The sequence below is a fragment of the Diabrotica virgifera genome, chromosome 1 (assembly GCF_917563875.1).
Source record: "Diabrotica virgifera virgifera chromosome 1, PGI_DIABVI_V3a".
NCBI classification, from domain to species: domain Eukaryota; kingdom Metazoa; phylum Arthropoda; class Insecta; order Coleoptera; family Chrysomelidae; genus Diabrotica; species Diabrotica virgifera.
Window position 1 is genome coordinate 205,161,876 of NC_065443.1, and position 24,070 is coordinate 205,185,945.

Below are 24,070 nucleotides of genomic sequence, written 5' to 3' on the forward strand. Positions count from 1 at the left end.
CTAGATTATATGAACAAGAATTATGAGAAGAATATAAATATGAAAAAATATATAAGGTGTCCCATTTAAAAAATTATACGTTTGATATACCACGCAGTTATTGATCACCCTGTAGAAATGGACATATTTTCCAAGCCTAGAGAATATCATTGCCTACATTTTTTCTAAATAACTTTTTTCGATATTCTATACCATAATGGAATTATCGACCGATCCCGCACTAAAAATTCATCCTGTATATAAATTATTACAATCACTGAATACATACATAGTTAGTGAAAAAATTATCACATTTATTAACTGAATTAATAATTTGCAATTATACAAATAACAGTTATCTAAGAACATTCAAAAGCCATCTCTTTAAAGTTAATGATGACATTGCCAAGTAGAATGACATTCTAGTAATGTCTAGTAAAGGCAGAAAAAGTAGGGATAGCCGTAAAATATTTGCGAATTATGTACCGATGGCCTTAATAGGTTTGTTCGTAGTACGATCCAATCGATCAGCAACCGTTGCCAACCATCAGAGGCATGCGCAGTTAACAGTTAGCGCTGCGCAGTTAACAGTTCGAGTTCGTAGACTACGAACGCGCTTGCGTCTGACGGTTGGCAACGGTTGCTGATCGTTCTACGAACAAACCTAATAATTTTATAACAAAAGCAAGCATGTAAGTATGTGTGGAGTGAGAGAGGGAGAGATTTTGACAAATAATATTTTTGCCACAGAATTTTGTCATACAAATGTTTAAATTTTTACCTTAGAATCGTTAATAAATTTGATTACGATTCGTAATTAGACAAGGCGAAACCGGCGGGTTCGTAGGGAAAAATATTCCCATGAGATTTTTTTGCATAATTACATTCGTGAGACATCCCAGAATAAGGTTCAAGAAGTCGCCCACGTGAAAAGTGGGCCAAATTTTTTTTAACAATTTTTTTTAATCAAATTGCAAGAATCAATATTTTTCTCCGACAATTTGTAGGTTTTTTGGAACATTCTGGATAAAAAAGGTCTCTTATAATTTTTCTCTAAAGTTGATCGTTTTCGAGTTATAAGCAATTTAAAATTGAAAAAAACGAAAAATGGCGATTTTCAAGGCTTAATAACTGGGTTAAAAGTTATTATTATGAAAGTCAAAAGTGACTATATCAAAGTTTAATGCCTTCCCTACAAGATCCCGAAGAAATTTTTGTCATTATTTTATTACTAAGCTGTTATTTTTAAGTAATAATATTGAGCGCCGTGCACGTGGTAGCCGCCCCTAAATGCTGAGTGCGAGAGAGATGCCACTCCGGCAGTCCAATTATTATGCATCTTACTTGCACTTACATTTACGGACGCCTACCACGTGCATGGCGCTCAATATTATTACTTAAAAATAGCAGCTTAGTAATAAAATAATGATAAAAATTTCTTCGGGATCTTGTACGGGGGCATTAAACTTTGATTTAGTCACTTTCTGACTTTCATAATAATAACTTTTAACCGAGTTATTAAGCCTTGAAAATCACCATTTTTCGTTTTTTTCAATTTTAAATTGCTTATAACTCGAAAACGATCAACTTTAGAGAAAAATTATAAGAGACCTTTTTTATCCAGAATGGACCAAAACACCTACAAAAAAATTGTCCTTGTTAAAAATATTGATTTTTACAAATTGAATAAAAAAAATTGTTAAAATAATTTGGCCCACTTTTCACGTGGGCGACTTCTTGAACCTTATTCTGGGATGTCTCACGAATGTAATTATGCAAAAAAATTTCATGGGAATCTTTTCCCCAACGAACCCGCCGTTTTCGCCTTGTCTAAATATAGATTTGTCAGAATTAGATTGTTGATATTAACTGGTAGGCTAATGTTTTTTTTATTTTATTTTATAATGGCTTTGGCTTAGCCAATCAGCCAGACTATTTGTGTTTTGTATGGCATTACAATATTATTTAATAAGATATTCTATGCCGGTCAAATTCCATAGTACTGGTTGAAGTCTAGCTTTGTGACATTTCCCAAGAGAGCAAGTTCCAAGACATGCAGCGAATATCGCCTTATAAGGTTAATAAGTCACACCCTTAAAGTATTCTAGCATATTATCCATTCTAGAATAAGAACAGAATTAGAACAAAATATATAAGTACTACAGATCGGCTTTAGATGCGGTTTTGGAAGCCGAGAGCCCTTCTTTCCAATGTAAATCTTGGTTGAGAAATACCTGGGCCAGCAAAATATATTTACTCCTGCTTTATCCACTATGAGAAATCTTGACACGATTCAACATATAGAACTAGTTCTTCTTTGAGGACTTGAAACAGATTATTAAAATTGAAATCAAACAGCCCCTAACAAGAATGGAGATATGGTGGGGCAAAACATTAACGTTACTAAAATGAAGACATCAAGATTAGACGGCGTATAAATAGTAATCTTCGATATTAGCTCCGTAAATGCACGGGAAATACGGCGATATCGTGGAATTTTCGGGGTCAACTCCGAATTCCATGAAAATTTGGCTTTAGGTTCTACTTACCCTCCACTTCAAAGTTGAACTGGTGCCGTTGGTTGCTTTTATTTGGGGGTGACAATCACCCCTTCTCAGGGGTGAAAAAAAGTGCGTTTAAAATAAGTCCGGGAATGGATTCTAAGCAACTTTGGTTATACAGAGTTTTTTAAGTAAGTCAATACTATTTGAGTTATTTGCGATTGAAAATATTTATTTTATGACAAAAAACCACATTTTCAGGCGGTTTTTCGCAAACAATTCAAAAACTAAGTATGTTATCGAAAAAAATATTCTTAGCAAAAATGTAGCGTAGAAAAAAAATGAAAAAAGTTGTGTGTTCGTGAAATCTGTAGACTCAGCAAAAGCAAAGTTGTAGCTAATGAAAATTGCGTTTTTACTCGTCAAATTCCAAATCGAATATTTCAACTTGAAATAACCAAAAAATGAAGTACTTTTCAGGAAAAACCTATTAAAACTTAAAGCGTTTTAAAAAAAGTAAGTTAAACTAAGAGAGTTATGCTTAAAATAAAGTTGGCCCCTTTTTTTTTGCTAAAAATATCGTGAAAATCTCCCCTTGTTTAGTAACCCAAATGAAAGTAATCTTTACCGCTTTACAAACAATTTACTTTTCTTATGTAATTTTTATATGATCTGTAAGTTTCACCGGTTAAAAGTGCTTATTTTTGAAAAGGATATAGTTGAAGGCTTGAACGAGTCACTAATCACGAGTGTATGCAAACTTTGAACAGCCGTATCTTAACCAATTTTTGTCTTTACTTGTTAAAGCTGTTCAAAATGTTACCACATATCGTTCCATATAACACTATATTATTAAAATCACCTGACCACTTTTTCTCTTTTCTCGATTATCAGTTCTTATAATATAATATATTATAATATATATAATATTATTATATAAATTAATGTAATCACTGAATACATAGTTAGTGAAAACAAAATCCTATTAATTAAATTAATGAATAATTTAAGCCATTATACAAGTAACTGTTATCCAAAAATATTCACAACACTTAACCAAATAGCCATCTAGTTCGTTGCTGGTGACGACATCGCTGTCAACTACTGTTTACATCTAATCTAGAGCATAAGCCATGCGAATAAACTGTAGCATTTATAAAAGCAAAACATATTTTCACTTTTACTATCACTAATACTTTCAAAATTATTTTGAAAATAGCATTTTTTTTTAATTTTTAGGAAACAACTTTTTACTATAAAACCAATTTTTTTCAAAAATAAGCACTTTGAACCGACCAGACTTACAGATCGTATAAACAATACACATACATATAAAGTAAATGGTAACGATTAATTTTATTTATGGTGCTAAATAGGGGGAAATTTTCACGATGTTTTTTACAAAAAAAGGGGGCCACGTTTATTTTAAGCGTAAGTCGTTTAGCTTTGATGCTAGAAACTTTTATAAAAAATAAAAAAGTTTTTTTTAAGCACTTTAACCCGGGAGCAGTCGCGCTCACTTCTGTCACGTAAGTAGTCGCGCACACTTCTGTCACGTAAGTAGTCGCGCGTAGAGAAAAAATTTCACAATACGAATTTAAATACGAATTTAAATACGAATTTAAAACAAATTTCTATTTTATAATATTTTTATTTACTTGTTATGTTAACTATTTCTAACAATTTTAAAGCTAATTGGTTCTCACCAAAGCCATAAATTCCACAAAAAAAATAAAAAAAATTTAAAAAAATTCCCACGCGTTACAACAATTTTCCTCGAGGCACTTACGAGTGGAAAAATATGTTGCAAAATTTTTCATCAAGTTATCACGGAAAAGGATAAAATGTGAGATTTTTCTAACGGCGCGACTGCTCCTGGGTTAAGTAAAAACTTTTAATAAGTTTTTCCCGAAAATTGCTTAATTTTTTGGTTATTTCACGTTGAAATATTCGATTTGGAATTTGACGAATAATAACGTATGTTTCATGAGCCACAACTGTTCTTCTACTGGAACCATAGACTTCCTAAATGCAAAATTTTTTTTCGTTTTTTTATAATATTTTTCCTAAGAATATTTTTTTGGATAAAATATTTACTTTTTGAGTTATTTGCGAAAAAACGCCCAAAACATGCTTTTTTTGGCGAAAAATAAACATTTTCAATCGCAAATAACTTGAAAAGTATTAACTTACTTAAAAAACTCGACAGAAAATAAGTTACTTAAAATTAATCAATTTATCCATTTTCGGACTTATTTTTAAACGTGAGTTTTTCACCCCCGGGAAGGGGTACATCCAAAATGGTCAATTACTGGATAATATATGGATGATATAAAAAATTTGCAGATGATGCTCATTAGTCAATAGAGTAAATATAAGGCAACCAATTTGAACTTAAATCCAACAAAAAGAAAACTATCCAGTTAAAATTCTGAACACACTGGAATTTGAGACACCGACTGTCTCTTGAGTCTTATGCATTTTTTATTTGACGGTCATTCAATATGATACAGTAGCAGTAGATTCTTGTAATAATATCTAGAGTAGTAGCCTTTTTGAATGTCCACTATCAGCTTCAACGTTTCATCGGCTTCATAAAACCATGCTTAAATTTGTCAACTGTTTTTAAAAATAATTGTAAACCAATAATATTGAACCTGCACATTTTAGTGGAGTTATTCAATAACCTGTATAAAATATGAATGTCTCTCTAACAAATGTTAAAATCGACATTTGTATTTATATCAAAGAAGGAAGAAGGTGAATTCAAACGAATGCACAGACTACGGAATAGTTAATCTCAAGTGACACACGCTAAAAACACTCTTAAGAATCAATCCACACACCAAACTACAGTAGAGCGTCGATAATCCGAACCCTGGTAATCCGAACGATCGTTAATCCGAACGCAAAAAAAAATATAAAATTAAAAAATATGATCGCGGACCGAATTTTTGGATTTAATATGACAATATGGGCAAAATATGACCGCGGATTTTTGTTTTGTTTATGCACATATACATACAATATATTTGTTTATTATGCAGGTGTTTTATTCCTTGTAACTAAAACGTATGTACATATGTACTAGGTTTATGAACTTTGTATGTATTTTGAACATATATGTTCGATAATCCGAACTACCCCTGTACCAATTAGTTCGGATTATCGACGCTCTACTGTAAATAGAGAGGCATTAGTGACACGCAGTTGGGATTCCGTAACGGCCTGGTAACAGAAGAGGCGCTAGTTGTTTTTAATATTCTTATTTAAAAAATTAAAACAAAACTAAAAGCTAAAAACACAGATATAAACAATTACACGCAAACAACGAACTAGAGCTAAAAAATACAAATAAGATAAGTAAACAACATTAAATAACATTATTAAACGTATTGGCAAGTACGTATAAGTAGTATGTTTTTGGACATTTTGTACAGTACTGTACCTACCCAAGAGTACTAATGTCGAAAGACCAAATACCCACTAAACGTACTTACAGACGGAGAGCTAGAGCCGAAAAATCATCGTGATAAGTAATATGGAGTTTTTCCTGTGAAATGTGTCCATTGTATATTGACAATTATTACCCCTTTCAGGCTGATAGCTCAGTGGATACAGGAAGTAGCAATAAGGGATGAAAGGGGAAAGTTAGTGCAGTCATTAAAGGTTTTCACCTCCTATTTTGTTAAACCTCCATCGATTTGAATGAAAATTGGTGACTAGTTAGAGCATAATAACCCAAGATACGACACGAGCGTTCCTAATTTCGTTCAGGTCGCGCATGACGTCACGTTTGAGTAGATCCTTTACATTTCGAATGCATTGCCATTATGATTTGGGGATTTTAGCTTTTAATATCAGTTGTGAAATTTTCGAGAAGTGCTGTTTTGTTTAGTATGATTAAATATAATTATTGAGAACATAATTTAATAATAGAAATCAATTACAAACATGATTTTTTATTATTAGACAAGATACATGATTATATATTGTAGCGTGATTAGTGTAATTACTTCTAATTACAATAAAACTAGCGGTTCGTAATTTATATACGACTTTATTTATATAAGTTACAGACGAATTTATCTTATACACTAAACTTATTCACAAAATATGCCCGTATTTATACCCAGTTGTTATTCTGGAACAATCGACTCCCATCTCGAGCTATCGGCTTGTTCCGCCTACGTGACGTACCTTCCAGAATTCTCCGGCGAGGCCTAGCACATCCGATTACGTCATTCTCGAGGTGTTTACTGTTATACGGGGATCGGCCAAGATTTCTCTTCCGCTACACTGCTCCCCTCTTAAGATCTGAGCGTCTCGATCAGCAACTCTAAATGAAGGCCCAGGATGGCGGAATCTACACGACTCTCCAGCTCTGCATACACCCTTCAAGAAGAAATAACAGTCTACTGTCTTTGAAGGGTACGACATCTTCGGGTTCATGCAACACACAGTGATTTGTACACCAGTTCCTCTGAAGACCACTTCAAGCATGCTTCTCACAATCTTCCAATCCAGATTTTCTACTGCATGGCCTATTTTTGGTAAAGCCAAATTTTTGATGTCATAATTACACACGATTTTCTTCAAATTAGTTAGAGCACGCCATATGTTCTCGTAGCTTGGCGTGTCCGTATAAGACTTTCTGGTCACCATATACAGCAAAGATCGAGGACCATCTTCCAATCGCAGTACTCTTCCAATTTTAGGCTGCTGATTTCTTAACTCGTCCAGGCGGCCGAACTTTCTATTGAATACGGACGATATTCCTTTAGTCATCTCGAGGTCTTGGGCAACACAGTGGGCCAGAGAGACGTTTTCTGGAACACCAAACAGATCTTGCTGAACTTCTGTGGTCACGCCGAATCTAGCACTCTTTCTCGCTGCGTAATTTGACATAAATTGATTAAAACTTGGCTGTGCGACATCTTTCATCTCCTGTTGGAGGACTCGTGCTTCTTCTGTTTCATTTGAGCCAGCATATGGTGCAAGACGATTTATGTGAATAACTTTTGGTTTACCGTTTGGCAACTTCTTAATTCTATATATTACGTCATTTATTTTCTTCTTAACTTCCTATGGACCTTCCCATTGTCTTTGCAGTTTAGGACATAAGCCTCGACGACGTTGCGGATTATAAAGCCAGACAAGATCACCTACTTCGAAGCTTTCATTCTTGCATCGAGAATCATATTGATCTTTCATTCTGTCACTGGCTATCTGGATGTGTTGTCGGGCAAGTTCATGAATGGTGTTCATTCGTAATTTCAGGCGGTCAACGTAGTCTTCGCCTGCAACATGTTCCTCGGAAGGTCCGCAGCCAAACTCTAGGTCGCAGGGCAACCGAACTTCACGACCCAACATCAGGCAGGTTGGTGTTTGACCTGTAGTTTCATTTACGGCCGAGCGGTAGGCCATCAGGAATAAATGAATGTGTTGGTCCCAATCTCGCTGATGTTCAGATACAACTTTGGACAAGTGTTTACCCATCGTTCGGTTCATCCTCTCGACCATCCCATCTGATTGAGGATGCAGGGGTGTTGTTCTGGTCTTATTGGCACCAATCAATTTACAAACGTTTTGGAAAAGAGCTGACTCAAAGTTTCGCCCTTGGTCGGAGTGGATCTCCAAGGGAACACCAAATCGGCTAAAGAATTCTTTAACAAGTACCTCTGCAACGGTAGCAGCTTCTTGATTTGGTAATGCATAGGCCTCAGTCCATTTTGTAAAATAATCCATGGCTACCAGGATGTATTTATTTCCAGCATCGGTTTCTGGAAATGGACCTGCAATGTCGATAGCTACTCTTTCCATAGGACTTCCAACATTGTACTGTCTCATGGGTGCTCTCTTTTTACCAACCGGACCATTACCGGATGCACACGGTTCACATTTTCGGCACCATCTTCTTACATCATCTTTACAGTTCACCCAATAGAACCGTTCTCGAACCTTTTGCAGAGTCTTCGTAATACCAAAGTGTCCACCTGATGTACCGTCATGCAACTGACGCAATACTTCTGACACTTTACTTTTAGGTACAATTAACTGAAGCTTAGATTCTGTACCATCATCGTTCTCAAAGGTTCTGTACAGAAGATCATCTTTTAGTACCAGGCAATTCCATTGGCTCCAGTAGGCCTTGACTTCCGGACTACATGCACTAATGTTTTGCCAACTAGGTCTCTCACCTCGACGCATCCAATCCAATACTCTTTTTATACACGGATCGTCTTCTTGTAACTGTTGTGGCTGCCATTGCTCATTAACGACGGTAGTTCGTCTCACAGGGCAAAGCTGTTCATCTACTTTAAGCCGGTGATTACAACTTTCACTGCATGGCCGTATCGAGGAAGCATCTGTATTTGAACCAACTCTTCCAGCCCTCTTCATGCGTCTCTTCGGCATCGTGTCACGAATCACCCTCCGTACCATTTCCACCAAACGTTCATCTTTTCTCTTATCGCCTTTTTCCACGGTTATTACTCGATTGTTTCGTGAAGCTTGGCTAGCTGCTTCGTGTTCCAAGGCAATAGCAAGTGCTTCATCTAAAACTTTCGGTCTTGCTAGTCGTAAAGCTTTCTGTAGTTCACTATCTTTCAGACCATTGACAAAGGTATCTACCGCAATTTCTTCTAAAACGCTGTCTGGCACCTCCGGATAAGCCAACCGCACCACACGAGCCACATCTGCTTCAAATTCTTGCAGATTCTCACTTGCTCGTTGACTTCTATTTCTCAGTTGTGCTTTGTATACTTGTTGTAGATGGGCATCTCCATAGCGTTTTTCTAGACGAGTGAACAAGGTCTGGTAACATTTTTCTTGACCCTTAGGAATTGATCTTAATATATCTGCAGCATCACCTCGCAAAGCAGCAGTCAAGGAAACAGCCTTTTCTTGTTCGGTCCAATGGTTGGCGGTCGCAATAGCTTCAAACTGTCTAAGATATATGGACCAAGAGGACTTTCCATCAAATGGTGGTAATTTGAATCTTATATTATGCGACGTTTCGTCTCTCGGTAGTTCATCTTTCACTAAAGGATCTAACGTTGCTGCATTAACTGATGGTTGTACTTTTGTATCGGTTATCATGCTCTCTAGTTGTTTGATCTTTTCTTCTACGGTCTCTACACTTTTCTGCATCTTATCGAATGTTCTAGAAACTTCTTCAAATTTCTCGTCATTCTGTCTACAAACGTCTTTAATTACTTGAGAAACACTTTCAAATTTCTCGTCGCTTTTTCTACTAACTTCTTCAAGTTTCTCGTTGTTCTTTATAGAAGTTTCATCGATCTTTTGAGAAATGGTTTCGAATTTCGATAAGATCGCTTGTTCTGCTGATTGGAAGTGGAACGTCTTTGGGTCATCTCCATTCTTCTTGAGGACTTCCTCGAGTCGTGATTGTAGGACTATCTTGAGCCCACTGCTGTCCACGTCCCGTTCCTCTAGCTGTTCACGGAGCTGTTTTACTGTAAGTTCTTGTAGCAACATCTTTGGTCGGCACACACGTACTTTCCAAAAGTCTTTTAAAAGTCTTTCCGAATACCGAACAATCAACGCACTTTAACTATTCCCGACGAATAGAGTCCAAAAGTCTTTTAAAGTCTTTCCGAATACCGAACAATTAACGCACTCCGGTTATTCCCGACGAATAAAGTTCAAAAGTCTTTTAAAGTCTTTCCGAATACCGAACAATTAACGCACTCCGGTTATTCCCGACGAATAAAGTTCAAAAGTCTTTTAAAGTCTCTCTGTAATTCACTTATTTATATCGCACTAAGTTAAGCGAACACCGACACCAACTGTAGCGTGATTAGTGTAATTACTTCTAATTACAATAAAACTAGCGGTTCGTAATTTATATACGACTTTATTTATATAAGTTACAGACGAATTTATCTTATACACTAAACTTATTCACAAAATATGCCCGTATTTATACCCAGTTGTTATTCTGGAACAATCGACTCCCATCTCGAGCTATCGGCTTGTTCCGCCTACGTGACGTACCTTCCAGAATTCTCCGGCGAGGCCTAGCACATCCGATTACGTCATTCTCGAGGTGTTTACTGTTATACGGGGATCGGCCAAGATTTCTCTTCCGCTACAATATTATACTGTATAATACACAGCGTTGCTCTCTACTGTTGTTCTGAAGCTATTTTCTTGTGGCACTTTTGTAAATAACTATTTTTAATGGGAAATAAGCCACACTTTTACCAAAAAAAAAGATTTTATTAACGTTTCGACGTCCAAATCGGATGCCGTTCTCAAAATATAAAAAATATTAATGAATTAAACAAAAATGTTGTTGCTTAGTAATTCTTTTAATAATTTATTTAATCTGTATCATTTATATCGGCAATTCAGACATATATTATACATTTTAAAGTAGAAGACTTTAAAATGATATTGCCACTTGTTCATTCGATTACATGAAATCAACCCCAACTCAAGAATATTCGTCACAAAAAAAAATCATAGCATGTGATCTGTCTTTAAAAATACAACCACATGCAACGGTGACAGTAAAATTCTCGCATTAGAGATTCCATAGTATGTAAATCACGAGTGAAAACCAGGAAGAAACCTCGTAATACTATCATGACATCTTAAGTTTTAGGTCTTACTAATATTATCGTAAGTATTATATTAGAATCTGGTATTAGTTTTGAGAGTAAACTAAAGTAAGACCTAATACTGACGATGTCGGGATGGTATCACGAGGTTTATTCCTGGTTTTCCCTCGTGATTTACTATGGAATCTCTAACGCGAGAATTTTACTGTCACTATTGCATGTGGTTGTATTTTTAAAGACAGATCACAGCTATGATTTTTTTTGTGACGGATATTCTTGAGTTAGGGTTGATTTCATGTAATCGAATGAACAATTAGCAATATCATTTTAAAGTCTTCTACTTTAAAATTTATAATATATGTCTGAATTGCCGATATAAATGAGTCAGATTAAATAAATTATTAGAATAATTTTTTACTAAGCAACAACATTTTTGTTTAATTCATTAATATTTTTTGTATTTTGACAACGGCATCCGACTTGGACGTCGAAACGTTAATAAAATCATTTTTTAGTAAAATTGTGGCTTATTTCCCATTAAAAATAGTTAGTTGCTCTCTACCAGAATCCATTTTGCCTTTTTCCCGCTTTGGCTAAATTTTGGGATGGAATAGCTTTATTTTAAGGCATTGAAAATTTTTAGGAGAATATCCAAGCAGATCGTGTTTCAGATTGCGTTCATAATCGTCGCTGTTACAATGTGTTGAACAGATACGAGCGTTGTTAACGTTAAAATTGTCTGCACGTTTACGTTTACATAATTGTTTTCACACACATCGCACTTTTTTGTCTTTTGGGAAACTAAAAAACTTGATATTCGTATCGAATCGAAACCTTGTGATTGATTGTCCACATTACAACCAAACACGGCACACCTCATTTTTAATAAAAGTTTAACAAATTATAAGTAAAATTCACCTTAAACAAAAAAATAAACGCCGTTTACTATACGACCACACTGAATTTAATGCTGTTCTACTCACAGAGTGACGTAGCTACGTAGGCCCCGCCCACCGACTCCATGTCATATCTGGAGCATACCTCAAGAAATAAAACTGATTTGGTGCACTTTTACCCTGCTGGTGAATACCACCCCTTCCCGCGGGTGAAAACAATTTTATTTAAAATAACCCCACAAATCGATAGAGGGACAAATTTTAAGTAAAATTTGTTATATCGTGTTATTAAAATAAAACAATACTTTTTGAGTTATTAAAGATCAAAGATTTGTCCATTTAAGAGTATATGCGTGAAGTTACGGATGATAAAAAGAACATATTAATTAATTGTATGTTAGTAAAATATTATTTTTATATTATTTCGATATTTAATTGAATTTTTTCTATCAATATAAACTGAATATGTCCGGAAACTGGGGGTGTCCAATAATGGGTACATTTGACATATTCGAATACACTTTTGCTAAATTTTTAATATCGAAATATGTAATATAAAAATAATATTTTAGTAACATACAATTCATTAATATGTTCTTTTTATCATCCGTAACTTCACGCATGTGCTCTTAAACAGACAAATCTTTGATATTTAATAACTCAAAAAGTATTGACTTATTTTAATAACATGATATAACAAATTTTACTTATAATTTGTCCCTCTATCGATTTGTGGGGTTATTTTTAATAAAATAGTTTTTACCCCCGAGAATGGATGGTATCCACCCCCAGGGTAAAAGTGCAAGTTGGCACCAAATCATTTTTGTTTCTTGGGGTATGATCTAACTAGTCACCAATTTTCATGCAAATCCATGGAGGTTTAACAAAATAGGAGGTGAAAACCTTTAAAGACTACACTAACTTTCCCCTTTCATCCCTTATTTCTACTTCCTGTAACCACTGAGGTGTCAGCCTGAAATGGGTCATAATTATCAATATACAATAGACACATTTTACATGCCAAACTCCATATTACTTATGACGATTATTTTTCGGCTCTAGCTTTTAGACTATTAGCTGATACCTTACTAATAATATTGTATATTAAAGTAAGTATATATATTAATATATACTTACTATGTACTGTTATAGTTGTTTGCTTATCTTATTTGTTATTTTTAGCTCTAGTTCTTTGTTTGTGTGTAATTGTTTATTATCTGTGTTTTTAACTTTTAGTTTTGTTTTTCAAACAAACACAAATTTGTATTGGTGGCCAAACACAAACCGGTAACCCTTTTACCAACAATAAAAATAAAAGATTGTGAGTATCGACCATCTTTCATACTTACATATTGCCTTTTACAGGCTTTGTTGTGTCTAATGGTAAACTGATGAAAAATTCTCAAAAGCAAAAACCTGGAAGAAAGAGGTAAGATTAATATCAAACTTCTAGTACAATCAGAATGAAGCAGTAAAAATTAAACGTATAATAGCCGAAGAAAAGTACGTACCAACTGTCTAAAATTGAAAAATACTTTGTAGCAAAAATTTTCAACGTTACGTATTCAGTATATGGTATGGTCGTGTAGAAAGAATGGACGACAACAGACTGCCAAGACAAATTCTAAAATGGACGCTAAGGGAAAGAAGGAAGATATAAAGAGCGAAACAATCTTGGCTAGGCGGCATTCAGAAGTTCATGTCGGAAAGGAATCTTCACCCTGGCGAATGGAACGACCAACGCCGACGAAGCTGGAAACTGGGAACCGGAAGGCGAAGAACGCTATAAATAACCGGGATAATAATAATAATAATAATAAACGTATGCAGTATCTTATACTATGGAGTGAAATGTGGAATTTATAGAAGGATTCTGACGATCTCTCGGGTAGATCACGTTAGGAATATTGAACCGTCAAGAAGAAGGACGAAATCAAAATAAGTTGCACCGTGGGACTCATAATCCAAGGCAAAATAGAGGACAAAATGAGTGTGAGAAGGAAACGAATATCTCTCAACTGAATCATATGGTTGCAGCTCCAATCAACTATTTAGAAAAGTTGCTTTAAAAGTTGAGTAACCATGACGATGATGAATCTCCGTAATGGAGACAGCACTTTAAAGAAATATTGAATTAAGACTAAGTTTTCAATCTAATGGCACATAAAATAACATTAAAATATTAATCTACATCCCACCAGATTGAAAACAATGGGAACCTTCTCTGGTTACACCTCCGAGGCTTCTAAAATTTGCAAGCCATAACGGATGCTGAGACTAAGGAAGATGAGGGAATTTTACAATTTACAATTCACGTCTCATCTGCTCAGCGCGGTAAAGTTCCAAAGAGAATGGTTCCCTTCATACTCCAATCAGAGTAAACATGTATAAATCAAAAATGAATAACCATTTTCAATTTCGTTGCAACACGAAACTACAGTCACACCATATTCTACTGCACGCCGGGGTTTGTCCTGGTTGGGTCAGAGAGAGCAGCATATGTGCCTCCTGATGAGAGACTAATAAGTTTCGAAACCGGTAGAGGTGCTTGCTGCACTCTCTGATTGAACTAGAATATGGTGCGGCTGTAGTTTCGTGTTGCAACGAAATTGAAAATGGTTATTCATTTTTGAAATATTGAAATATTGAATAAATAAAGAAAAGTTTTTTAACTGATACTACAGAATGCTAAATATTTTGCGTCATCTCACAAGAAGTTTCCGAGCTACTAATTTCTGATTTGTATGTATTTGCTGAATCAGTTTATTTACAAACATTATGTCATGTCGTTGGTAGTGTAGCATACATTGTACAGGGTTATTCACTATATTTTGACACTCCTGTAAACTGCTTTATTTACAGAATTAGAAAAAATGTAAAATACAAAAGTTATTCGATTTTTAAATTATGATTTTTTGACATATATATCGTACTAGTGACGTCATCCATTTGGGCGTGATGACGTAATCGACTATTTTTTTAAATGGGAATAGTGGTCGAGTGCTAGCTCATTTGAAAGGTTATTCAATTCCCTATTCAGTAATATAAACATTAACATGATTAATTATACAGGGTGTACAAAAAACTTTTTTTAATTAAATTAATTGACACAAAAAGAAGAATGTATGTAATTTAGTTAATTCAAAATACCTTCTATTGGTGTCAGAAAACAGAAATAAATGTTTATTGAACAAATAAACATTACTTTTCACTTAAATTCAATGTTCAAGCTGCCACCTATCTGCCACTTGGCAGTTTGAACATTGAATTTAAGCAAAAATCAATGTTTATTTGTGCAATAAACTTTAATTTCTGTTTTTTAACAGCATTAAAATGTATTTTAAATTAAATAAATTACATAAATTCTTTTTGTGTCAATTAATTTAATTTAATTTTTTTTTGGACACCCTGTATAAATATTTATCTTAATGTTTATATTACTGAATAGAGAATTGAATTACCTTTCAAATGAGCTAGTACACGACCCCTATTCTCATTTAAGAAAATAGTCGATTACGTCATCACGCCCGGATGGATGACGTCACTAGTATGTTATATATGTCAAAAAATCATATTTTAAAAATCGAATAACTTTTGTATTTTACATTTTTTCTAATTCTGTAAATAAAGCAGTTTACAGGGGGGTCAAAATATAGTGAATAACCCTATACATAATCTTTTAAATACTAAATTTAAACCTACAAGCCCAAAAGTATTAAAAAAATCTTATGACTATACAGGGTGTAACAACAATACAGGTCATAAATTAAACCACATTCTGGAACCAAAAATAGTTGGATTGAACCTAACTTACCTTAGTACAAATATGCACATAAAAAGAGTTACAGCCCTTTGAAGTTCAAAATAAAAATCGATTTTTTTCAGTATATCGAAAACTATTAGAGATTTTTTAGTCAAAATGGATATGTGGCATTCTTATGACAGGAGAATCTTTAAAAAAAATTATAGTGAAATTTGTGCACCCCATAAAAATTTGATGGGGGTTTTGTTCCCTTAAACCCCCCAAACTTTTGTGTACGTTCCAATTAAATTACCGTTGCGGTAACGTTGGTTAAAGATATTATTTTTAAAACTTTTTGGTCTCTTAATACTTTTTCTAAAACACAGTTTTTATTGAGATATTTTGAATATTTGTCAAATCCACCACATATTTGTATATGGTTAAGTATAGGGCAATAATATGAACATTTATTTACAGTAGGACTCCAATTATCCGGATTAATTGGGACCGGACCCGATCCGGATAATCAAAAATCCGGATAATTGGATTTTTCTCGAACAATGCCTTTCCCGGTAAAGAAACGTAATTACAGCAAAACACAATGGAGAACATACGGTATTATTTATGAAAAACAATACAGTATACACAACAATATGTAAATGACAAAGTTTACATTATGTAATATTGACACACAATACTTAATCACAGTAAAATGAATTATTTCTTTACTAACCTGATTTTTTCTTTTTCTCAATCTGATCCGGATAATTGGCGATCCGGATAATTGGAGTCCGGATAATTGGAGATCTACTGTATATTATGTAATTTACATTTTTAGGTAGGTATATTTTTAACCATATTAAAAAAGAAGCCACATCCTGATAAAAGGTGACTTATCGAAAAAATACTAAGAGGCAAAAAAGTTTTCAAACACTCTGTTTAACTAACGGTACTGCAATATTTGTATAATTGGAACGTACATAAACTTTGGGGGGTTTAATGGAACAAAACCCCCATAAAAATTTTTTGTTAACATATTAAAAAGGGAGCCGCATCTCGATAAAAACTAGCTTATCAAAAAAATACTAAGAGGCAAAAAAGTTTTAAAATCATTGTGTTTAACTTAGTAGTACCACAATAATAATTTCATTGGAACGTACACAAAAGTTTGGGGGGGGGGTTTAAGGGAACAAAACCCCATAAAATTTTTATGGGGTGTACAAATTTCCCTGTTATTTGTATTTAAGTTGTTCCTACCATAAATTCCACATGTCCATTTTCAATAATAAATCTCTAATACCTTTCGATGTATTGGAAAATATCGATTTTTATTTTGTAACTTCAAAGGGCTGTAATTTTTTTTATGTGCACATTTCTACTAAGGTAAGTTAGGTTCAATCGAACTATTTTTAGTCCCAGAATATGTCATTTAATTTATGACCTGTATTTTTGTTACACCCTGTATATTTTACAATTTTATACTATTCTTAGAAAAATAAGATCTTGAATTTTTAAATCATTATTTACTATTATATTATAACCTATTTTAAAAAAAAAAAAAAAACAGTGAACCCACTGAATATATCTATACACAATACCCACTTCCTTATATAAATCTATCTAGATTGACTTTTAATTTACCCATATTAGAGATGAGAACATTCGAATCGAGTAGAACGGATCTCTTTAAATGAATCCTCTTAACCAGACATACTTATTTTTAGGTCCTTAAAATACACTATACAACAAAAGTTTTTAAAAATCCACATTATAAAAAGGGAAAACCGTACAACAAGTGTACTATCTTCTTGTTCTTAAGTGCCGTCTCCCAATTAAAGGTTGGATATCATCATCACTATCTTTACTTTATCTACCGCTGCTCTGAAGAGTTCTATGGAACTGCATTTAAATCAGTCCCTTAATTTTTTTAACCATGACACTCTTCTTCTTCCTATAAGGTAAGGAAAGGTATATTGGTGATACAAATAATTTGGTGATAATTTTTAATCAGATTACCACACAGTTCCCTATGCAAGCACATTCATGACACAGCGCTAGTAAGTTGTTACGAGTATAAGCAGGACAAACATAATATATTAGGATTTCGCAATGTGCGCACCCGCTTTTAGTAAACAGACTGTTTTGACCGTTGCGTCGTGCGACAGTCGACAATGGAGCTATTTCTTATTGAATGTGAGAGACGGTTACATATTTATTGGAATAATTGCTGTTTTCTTTATAAAACTTTATAAAACCATTCAATAAACTAATTATCAATAAAAAAAGCTGCATTGAATTCGTGATTTAGCCAAGGTAAGTTAAATCCCTTAAATTGCGGTTGTTTCACCAAATTTTCTAACCACTATCACCAAAATACCTTACCGTGTCACCAACTTACCTAACATAAGTTTAAATGTCAATTTGACATTTACTTCAAATAATAAGTAACATAATAAAGCAAAACTTATTTCTTGCTTAGTTGTGAAATTCCTATATTATTAGTATTTTTCATTTTTATCACCAACATACCTTTCCTTACCCTACTCCTTCCTTCCCACCTTTCCCTGTATTATCAGTCTATCAGTCTTAGCATTTCATATCACTGTCCCCATATTTCACATCGCCCCTCATTTCGTGTCCCAGATATTGTAAGTTTCTTATTTTTATTGTGTTTATTATTTCATATTCCCTGCCCATTTCTCGCAATACTTCCGTGTTCGTTTTCTTCTGTGACCGTACTATTGGCCTATCTTAATCTATTTCACCTTCTCTTGTGCAAGTCCTCGTCTCCAGAATCCTTTCACAGTGGCAGTTTCACTTCATATAGGATAGTTTTAATTGGATCTTCATAGGATTCTTACCCTCCGGCATACTACCAGACAGGGGAAAGTGAATGGTTGACCCTTCCCAAATTCTACGCCACTGGCGAAATTGCTATTTTAGCACAATATTTCGATTTTCCAATACTTTCTATGTAAGTAATATACTTTTCATTCGTAATGTTAGAGTCATTCGTTTTCGAGATATTTGAAGTTGAAAATGAAACGGTACAGCTATTTTGATTAATGTATTGTGCTCCTTCACTTTTAACTTTAAATATCTCGAAAACTATCTATTTTTACTTCACCCCTGTAATCTGGTATTTCTTAGCGTAGAAATATAGTGAAGCATTGCACCTTGCCAAGCACATTGCTACGACCATCGCATACTGCAAACAAATCGTAACATGCCTGGCGAGGTACCACGATGCTCCACTATGTTCACTGCTATTTAAATGCATTGATTTGTTTCTTCGGCGATATTCGTAGCAATGTGCCTGACGAGGTGCGATGCTTCACTATATTTCTACACTTATAGATATCAAAACTATATCATCTTTTACAGTTTTTACAAATTGCACTAAGTATTATTTTTAAGATCTTTCGTTCGAAGATCGTCAATTCATATTTCTGGACCTCGGAGGTAAACTACACTAAGTATATCATTTTGAGCAACTGTGTTTAGCGTGTGTTTGCAACAAAGTTTAGAGCACTTAGGATCTTAATAAAAATTTGATATATCCCATAATTGGTTGCAAGACAATAGGACCATATTTTAATAATAATATACAGGGTGATTCATTAAGAATGTCCAATCTTTGAGATGTAGATTCTAGACCTCAAAATATTAAGATTTAACCCAAATCATTTAAATAAAATGTGGCTCGTTACTGAGTTACAGGGTGTTTTATTTAAAAATTTAATAATTATTTTTACCCAGGGCTTTAAAACTATTTGACATATCCTTGTCATACTTGGCAGAAAATATAGGTACTGTACATCCAGGGGAAAGTGAATGGTTGACCCTTCCCAAATTCTACGCCACTGGCGAAATTGCTATTTTAGCACAATATTTCGATTTTCCAATACTTTCTATGTAAGTAATATACTTTTCATTCGTAATGTTAGAGTCATTGTTTTCGAGATATTTGAAGTTGAAAATGAAACGGTATAGCTATTTTGATTAATGTATTGTGCTCCTTGACTTTTAACTTTAAATATCTCGAAAACTAATGATTTTATCGGTACGGATGAAGAGTATATTATTTGCATAGAAAGTATTGGAGAATCTAAAAATTGCAATAAAATAGTAATTCCGACAGTGGTGTAGAATGTGGGAAGGGTCAACCATTCACTTTCCCCTGTTGTACGCCTCTGGTACTAGCCAGAAAGTTTTATTTAACATATTTTAGTAGGTTGTACAGTATCTACACTATCTGCTAAGTATGATAAGGATATGTCAAATACTTTTAAAATACTGGATACAAATAATTAATATTTATGTAATAGGGATTTAAAAATTTAAAAATTATTTGTACCCAGTACTTTAAAGGTATTTGAAATTGCCGTATCATACTTGCCAAAAAGTGTAGGTACTGCACACCTTACTAATTTAGGTTAAATAAACGGTTCTGGCTATTACCAGAGGCGTACAGGGGAAAATGAATGGTTGAACCTTCCCAAATTCTACGCCACTGATGGAATTACCATTTCAGCATAATTTTTAGATTCTCCAATACTTTCTATGCAAATAATATACTCTTCATTCGTATCGATAAAATCATTAGTTTTCGAGATATTTGAAGTTAAAAATGAAGGGGCACAATACATTAATCAAAATAACTGTAAAGTTTCATTTTCAACTTCAAATATCTCGAAAACTAATGGCCTTAACGTTACGAATGAAGAGTATATTATTTACATAGAAAGTATTGGAAAATCGAAATACTGTGCTAAAATAGCAATTGCGCCAGTGGCGTAGAATTTGGGAAGGGTAAACCATGCACTGTCCCCTGTCGTACGCCTCTGGTAGTAGCCAGAAACGTTTGTTTATCATAATTTAGTAGGGTGTACGGCAACTACACTTTCTGCAAAGTATGACAAGGATAAGTCAAATAGTTTTAAAATACTGGGTAAAAATGGTTATTAAATTTTTAAATAGAACACCCTGTAACTCAGTAACGAGGCACATTTTATATAAGTGATTTGGGTTAAATCTTAATATTTTGAGGTCTAGAATCTACAACTCAGAGATTGGACATTCTTAATGAATCACCCTGTATAACCAATTTGTATAATCCAACTAATAAACTAAGTGGATTAAAAAAACTTATTCAACAGCCGACAGGGTGTAGTTTACCTCCGAGGTTCAGATTTAGCACTGGCATGATTATAATATATTTTAGTTTCGTTTTTTGGCTTAGGTCTCCGCTCTTCATAGTGTTTGTTTAATCCAAAATACAACGTGTTTGCTATCTGTATCATTCTTTTTATTTACAACTTCATACTTATTCTATTTTTTCAGTTTTCTCTTCGTTTATTGTAAGGTCGTATTTTATGCTACAGTTGAGGAGGTTAAATCGCCGACGCTTACGAAAAGTGTAACTCCGAAAAATGCCGTTAAGAGTATAACTTTCAATGAACGCCGCGAAAAATATTATTTTCGATTATAATATTATTACGATCGTGAAAATTATAATCCCTAATAAAGTGTTGGCGAAAAAAATTATTTTTTGAGTAGTATCAGCAAAAAATCATTTCTGTTTGTGGGTCCACGAAAATTATAATTATTACTAAAAAGTTCTCATTGAAAATAATTATTCTTCGATCAATAACATTGAAACAAATTATTTCTAATTCTGTATTCATGAAGATTATAACTCCTAATAATGCGCGGTGAAAAGATCCTGAATGAATGAAGAGAAAAATATTTTTTCTGTTCTATACTTTCGAAGACCATAACTTCTAATACGGTGGGGTGATAAGAAAAAGTTCACAATAATTACCTGTAAAAAGAATTATTTCTGATTATGTTTAAACGAAAATTAATATTACTAAAAATTTCTTGGCCAAAATAATTACTCTTTGATGAATGACAGCAAAAAAAACATTTCTATTTCTATGTTTGCGAAGATTATGAATCCTAATAATGCGCAGCGAAAAGAATAATCCTAAATAAGCGACGCCAAATTTTATTTTCGTAACTACTCTACTAGAAAATAATTTTTGTTTAACCCTTAAACGCCCAAGGGTGGGTAAAAAATGTCCACCTAATGCGTATTCCCTTGTAACATATTTATTACGTGTTTAAATTTTTTTTAAAATAAAAGCAGCATCTTGAGTTAAATATGGCTGGGCATAAAAAGTACACCCTTGGCAAAACTTGTTACTAAAGGTTTCTATATAATTTCTCGTTGGTAGGAAGATAATCCATATAATTATCGATGTATAATTACATAATCTACATAATTATCCGCCAATGAGGAGGCTGAAAGAAAGAATATGGAGAAAATCGACAAATCTGAATTACTGGCTTTTACTAGTATGTTAATTTTGATGTACATTGTAATTTTGTTGTAAGGTTTGTAAATTGTTTATATTAATATTTTAGAAGATGCTGTGTTTATTAAGCATAAGATTCTTAAGTTTAATCCATTTTCAACAACTCTCAATAAATATATTAGCTATTTTCGAGGTGGGCATTTTTTACCCACCCTTGGGCGTACATGGAACCTAAAAAAGGTTGGGCGTTTAAGGGTTAATGTAAATCTTCGAGGAGTTATTTTTTCCGCAAGAACAGAAACGTAAATAATTATATTCGTCGTCATCTATCAAGAACTAGATGTTTTCGTCATAAATATTTTGGGAGTTATGATTTTTCTGGATGTACAGATAAAAAGAATTATTTTTTGTTGTTCCTGGTATAAAAATAATTCTTTTCGTCACAAATATTTTTAAATTTATAATCTTCTTGGGCACGTAAATAGCAATAATTTTTTTCGCCGACATCTGTAGAGAAGTGATTGTTTTCCCCACAACCTTTTGAAAATTATAGTATTCGCCGGTACATTAACAATTTTTTTTTGTGGTCACTTATTGAAAAATGATTCCTTCGCTGTAAATCTTCCAGGAATTAGTTTTTCGCGGGAAAACAGAAAGGGGAATAATTGTTTTCGTCGGCATATATTAAGAACTAAATCTTTTCGTCATAAATATTTTGGGACTTATAATCTTCGCGGACACGCATATAAAAAAAATTGTATTGCCAACACTTATCAAAGAGTTATTATTTTCACTGAAAATGTATTAGGAATCACATTAATCATAGGTACCAGCGAAATGTTCTTCCTAGTTGTATTAGAAATGACTACATATTTGAAATATTTATTCATATAAAGAATCCTGTTTTAATATTGCCTATGTTCTATCCAAATTAGGCTTATAATACAAACGGTCGATTTCTATATCAAGATCCGTTCAAGACCATCTCTAATGAAAACGGCGGCACGCGGTGGGATAAGGAAGGTGAACACATGCCTCTCGGGTCTTCACTTTTCCAGCCGTCGAAATATAATCGGGAGGTCTGTCCTTTTCTCCCAGTGTCGGCCCCACGTGAACTCCTAACGTCCGTGCTGCCGCCGGTCGATGACCCCCTCTTACCAGCTAGTAAGCCGTCTCCTCACCCAGAAGTGGTCGCGACTTTTGGAGCCCACCCGTCAGCCTGTCCCACCGTCCGCCCATGTTTTGTTTTCTTTCGATTAAACAGCAGCGACGGGCAAGTGGGGCAAATAACATTTCTTGAAGGTTGTGTGAAAATAGAACGATGTGACAATAAAACGAAAATAAAGTAAATAGAGGGATTTTAGGCCCTCTACTTTTTGACGTACGTTAAACGTAAAACTTTATACTTGTCATGGGCATTGAGTAATAAATAAGGGATAACGTGTTTACTTAAAATAGTTTTTGAATCCTTTCAGAAATTACAAGCACAGATTAACGTTAATTGACATTTGGCAAACGTAACCTATAAAATGGCAATTGTGAGCTGTAACTTATTTTATTGAATTATTTGCCATAATGGCAGAAAATGTATTAAGACGTTTACCAAAGACAATTTTCTACTTTAGGAACACACAACATCCATCCTAAGTTTAACAAGACAATTCAGTCAAGTGTCAGATTTCTCAATAAATGGTGTAATTTAGAATTATTCTACCAGGGTTGCCAAGCAGATTATATTCAATTATAATATAATATGTTTTTCTACGACCGTTTAATAACATGCTCATTATTTGCTATTTTTTCATAGATAATAGCACCCATTACTGTACCCGTGAGTAATAATTCATTACTCACGGGCTGAAGTTACTCACGGGTCATTACTCACGGGCTGAAGTTAGATTCAAGTGGCGCATGCCACTTTTAATATTAATCGTATATAAACTGCAAATAAAATTACTTAAAGTTGTTTATTTAATACAATAATTATTGTAATTTATATCAATAATTAACTTTTTTTTCTCTGATTCTGGCCTTGGTTTAGAAC

The 24,070-nt window shown here is 33.8% G+C and overlaps 1 protein-coding gene across 2 annotated transcripts in view; it reads right to left on the reverse strand.

Moving 5' to 3' along the window:
• Positions 1–24,070, reverse strand: part of LOC126878423 (mothers against decapentaplegic homolog 4) — a 215,755-nt gene that overhangs the window by 164,368 nt on the left and 27,317 nt on the right. For both annotated transcript variants that reach the window (XM_050646462.1, XM_050646468.1), the window contains exon 2: positions 13,314–13,380. The gene's annotated coding sequence lies outside the window, so the exon portion shown is untranslated. The remainder of the gene's footprint in view (positions 1–13,313; positions 13,381–24,070) is intronic.